This window comes from Gracilinanus agilis, chromosome 4 (assembly GCF_016433145.1).
Source record: "Gracilinanus agilis isolate LMUSP501 chromosome 4, AgileGrace, whole genome shotgun sequence".
NCBI classification, from domain to species: domain Eukaryota; kingdom Metazoa; phylum Chordata; class Mammalia; order Didelphimorphia; family Didelphidae; genus Gracilinanus; species Gracilinanus agilis.
The window spans coordinates 512934372-512939533 of NC_058133.1; the positions used below are offsets into that span (position 1 = coordinate 512934372).

The 5162-nt window shown below is 34.2% G+C and overlaps 1 pseudogene; it reads right to left on the reverse strand.

Moving 5' to 3' along the window:
• Nucleotides 1-416: 416 nt before the first annotated feature.
• On the reverse strand, nt 417-1900 carry LOC123246894 (annotated as a pseudogene).
• Nucleotides 1901-5162: the final 3262 nt, after the last annotated feature.

The following is a 5162-nucleotide window of genomic DNA, read 5'->3' on the forward strand; positions in this document are numbered from 1 at the left end:
GGGCAGTCTTTGAACTATCAATTATCTTGGAGTTATCTGTATGGTGATTGTGAAAAGAATCTGGATTGCTAATTTTCACTTTTTACTGTTCTTTCTTTATGTTTATTTTTGCATATCTGTTCATGAGTATTGCTAGAATTTGAACACTGTTTATTAATTCTCTTACTAATTTCTTCATCTTTTAATCGACATTTGGAAAGTGTGTTTTCCAGTCTGGCTGGTGATTCTAATTTAATTTCTTTGCTATAAGATGTATTTAAGCAAGTCAATAAATCTGTAGCTTTATTTTGTATTTGTTGAATTGTGATTGCAACAATTTCATTAAGATTTTTCTGATGTGCATTTCTTACGATTTGAGTTTTCAAAGGTGTTTTTAATTCATTGGATTTAAAAGAATTAAAAGATACACTTTTATCTTAAATATTGTCTCCAGACAAGGCCAAATCTTTGGTAGAGAAGGAAATGAAGTTTTCCTTGCTTTTCTTCAACAAAGTTTTGTATTCATATAAACTTCAAAAAACTTTTGAATGAACACACTTGGAGTCATTCATGTTGAATGCATGCCTTGGGATATGTGATACAGATGGGTCACAACAAATCAAGTGCTGTGTAATCCTTGCAATAACTTCTTGTGGCTCTTGAGGTAGAGAGTCTCTCAGAGGATTAGACTCACCAATAGATGGATGAGAATAATTACTGGAAACATAAGAATCTTAGTGAGGGTTTTCTGGTTTTCACTTTGTTCTCTCCTCTTCAGTATTTTTTGAGGATGTATATACTGGGCTAACAAAGCAGACAGATGTTTTCCTCATTTTTCTTCAACAAATTTCCATTTTCACATGAACTCTGGAAATTTTTTGAATTAAGTGAACTGGAATTTTGCATACTGAATGGGTGCTCAGAAACATGTGAGGTATTTAGGTCACAATCAATTAAATGTTGAGCAATCCTTGAAATAACTTCTTGTCCATCCTGAATGAAAAAGCCTCTTAAAGGACTGGTCTCTCCTATGGGCTGCCAAAAATTATTACTACTAGAAACATTGGGATCACCCCAGGGCAATGATTTTAAAGTTCTCACTGATGTTCTAAATGATTTTGCATCTCCTGTAGCATTAAAAAACCTGCATACTTGATTGAGATATCCCAAAGTTAGAATCACAGCTAGTACCTGGAGACAGTGAAATTTTTGACAGTTGTATTAAATTCTGAAGTTAAGGATTTTTTTTGTATGTAACAAACTTTCTGGTACTATAGTCCAAGTTTGTTTACCACACAGATGTGAACTATGCATATTGCACTACTCAACATCCTTGGAATTACAATGTTAATGAGTTTTCAGATCATGTTCTTGAATTCTTTTTTCATAAAAGCCAATGTTAGTATAACTTTTACATGTCAAGACTAGATAATTAGAGTGTCTAAGCTAGGACTGAAAACTGACTTTCAAGGCCACATTGTGGGAATCAGGGGAAAAAGAAAATACATGCTAAGTGGGATTCTGGGGAAAATTCTATTATAGGTCAACATCAGCAGCACAGATTCTGTAAAGACTATTTTGTGGAAAAGCATCATGGGAAACACTCTGCCAAGAACTTAACTGAGAAAAGAAGACCAAAAAATGCACAACTAATAGAAGGGTCTTCTCTTCAATAAATTGATCTCCATTTTGTTGGGGAACTGGTTCCAAGATCCACCTTTCTTTTCTAATAATGTATCTTGTTTAATTAAAGGATTATTTAAATCATTTCCCTGTGTTGGCCCATCCTCACAGAGCAGCAGTCTGGAAGTAGCATCACTTCTACCATGCCTGGAAGATTATTTTCCCAAAGCAACATGACCTCAGAACGGGTTCATCTGGCTTGACAACACTGAGCCAGTTTTTTACTGTGTTCATGTTTTGCTGTGAAGAAATAGCTTACAGTCTGAGGATATAAAGTCAATCTGAGAGGTTGGTACTGAGATATTTGATGGTTATATCTCAGTTACTCAGCTTACAGAGAGAGTCAAAGTATGAATGTCCCTGCTCTGGGCTAGTATCTACTAAGTTAGAGAGCAAGGGTTTCTATAAAAATATTTTATTGATACAAAATTATAAAAAAAAAGAATATTAAATAAGGAATCCCTAATCTAGGATTTATCTAGCTAGGATTTTCCCCATCTATATAGTCCTCATGGACCACTCTTGAGATCCTGCAAGGCCTAGGCCTAATTCTCTCCTTAGCAGTTAACTATAAAAACCCAAATAAAACCCCTCTCTGACTAAGCTATCACTAAAGGAAATATCACTTATTTGTCTACACCTTGCTTCCAAACAGATTGGCCCAGGTAGGTGTAAAAATATCTTGAACTATCTCATTACCTGGCAATGAGAAAAATCTTAAATTGCCAGCAAAACAAAGGTTTATCTTTACTCACTGCCTTCTTCTTGATGATTTCTGAAGACAGGAATCCAGGAAAACTTTATGATGTTTCCAATCTCTCTCTTAGACCAAAGTTGGCCTGGGAAAAAGAGTCCAAGCTAAATCTCAAGACCAGCCTAAGATTTGCTACCACAAGGAATTTCCTGGGATTCAGCTTTCTTTTCTATCATTGAATTCTCAGTGGAAAATAAATCAGGGTTTCCAGTCTGTTTAGCTTAAGGAAACACACATAGCCAGAGCCAGCAGAAAACAGCCCAGTCACAGCTAGTGCCACAGCCAAACTATTTTTCCAGCCATTCAATGTTCTTAACTGCCCAAAAGAACTATACCTGCATGTCGTTTGTTTTAAACCTTGCTTACACCCTCCCATCTGTTTGAGGACCTAAGAGTTTTCAAAACCTCCTTTTGTAAACCTATTTATTACTAATCTACTACTGCAGCCCCCTGTTTTGATCACGTGTCTGAAATGGTTTTTGAAAAAAAACAATGCATTTCGGACATATTGATCCAACCTTACATATTAAATTCCCCATCTTATTCCTAAATTCTAACTGCTATGAAAACAACAAACTTTTCTTACCTTACAGCTATCTTATTGCTGTCTAAGCTATTCCTCTCTAAGCAAACCTATGCTAGGGATAGGTAAAACAAATTTCAAACAAGCATTATAAATACATAAAGTCCAAAATGCAAACATTTGCCAAAAATACAACAATAAAATCCAAAAGCACAAAACAGAAACTACAGTTTTCAAAAAAGCAGGTACAAAGAACACAATTATGCATACTAGTTCTAATACAAAACAAAACTATATATGGGTAAAAAACAAATCAAACATTTTGCAAACCGTTTAGAAAAAATGATTACAGTAGAACCCAATTCAACTATGCCTTTCCAAAAAAAAAACTCCAGCTAACAATATTATTGTGCAAAACCAGCATTGCAAAGTGCATCTTAAAAAAACCCACTCTTTAAACAAATTAATAACAAACTTTTCCTATGTTAAGCTTTCTAATACAAGAAACAAAAAACTGTCCTATGGCTAACTAAAAACAAACTATTCTTCTAAAAAATTTAAATTTCTGCAACACTTTACCTATTCACACATATAATATAGATTTGTACATTAGCTATGTACATTTCTACATCTGTACCATCACTTATACTATATACCTTTTATATACTTTTTACATATTGATCTAAACTATGTTTATATACACACACTATGTTACAATTTATTCACATTGTATGTATGAACTATATACATGTTTAATTAGGGTGAAAACTTTGACACACCCCCCCATTAATATATAAAAATCTTAAATATTTTCATTACAAAGATTTATTAGTGTATTCTGATGTTACTTTCTTGGAACATAAATACAACATTCCAGTGAAGTAAGATCTTATGAAACTAATGTGTAACTATTTTTGTTTTTTTTTCCAAAGTGATTTATTTTGTATCCATTTATTTACGTGAATACCATAACTTGGACACAAAATTTCAGCATATGTGATACATGTACCCTATATGTGCATGTTGCATGTATTTTATACTTACCAAAATCTTCAGAATCTTCTCCCTCTGTCTATCTTCTTTCTTCATACTCCAATGATGTTGTAACAGTGTAATGAGTGGATGCAACTTAAATGAACATGTACAATGTTAGCATGACACAAATAATCTCACAATTCATAATTTTACATTCTTCTTTCCTCTTCTCTGTGCTGGATTATAGCAAAGTCTCTGTTACTATGCCCTTGTTAGATTTATTGATTCTTCCTCTGGTACTCCTCTTCTGTCTGCCCTTGTCCTCTTTGGCTCATTGTTTCTCTCACTTGTCCTCTTTTTTCTTGGATTGTCTCATCTTCTGGAACATACTTGACTGCAGCTGTATTGTCAGTCATTAATTCTTCTACCACAGGACCTTTTTTCATGTGAGAACAATGAATCCAGGAATCTTTCTGTAAAACTTTTACTGCTGTAGGTGTTATTAAAATTATATAATAAGGCCCTACACATGAAGCCTGTGTTGCATTGGTCTTGCTAAAATTTTTTATGTAAACTGAGCCACCCAATGTTATATATTATGAAGTGCATAGTCTAGAGGACCAATTTCCCATTAGACTGCTTTGCAACACTATTTTCACTAAAGGGTTCAAGATCCCCTCCACAATTTCCATTATTATTTTCTATCTCAACATCTTCACTTTCACTTATTTCCATTTCCTTTTCCATTATTTCCTTTTCTGTTTCCCCATGAACTGATTCATTAACTTTACTTTCCTGGTCACACCTTCATAAGGAACTTGTATCCTTAGCTGCATCTAGTTTTCCTCCATTTCCACCAGCAACCTGGGAATATTTCAGCCTTTCTCCAGATTTAACATACTCCTGCATTATTTTCAGGTCAGGAGCTTGTTGTGTCCTGCAGCAACATGCAGTAATACAATGGCAACTATGGGTAAACCTATTGTTATTATTAATATTATTGTTAGGGGATCCATAACTATTCTGTCTATACCCATTATTCTTGTCCCTTGATTCCTCAAGAACCTATTTGCAAATTGCCCCCTGAACCTACAATCTTTTACCAGATGATCAGGCTTTTCACTGGGATAGGCCTATTTTGTCTATAAATTTGGTAGTTGCTATTAGATGATTTGGAAGTTTTAAGCACAGCTACAGTTTTATCTTTCTGTTCATCAAGAGCTCCCTTAATTTTCGGTTCTCTTATTT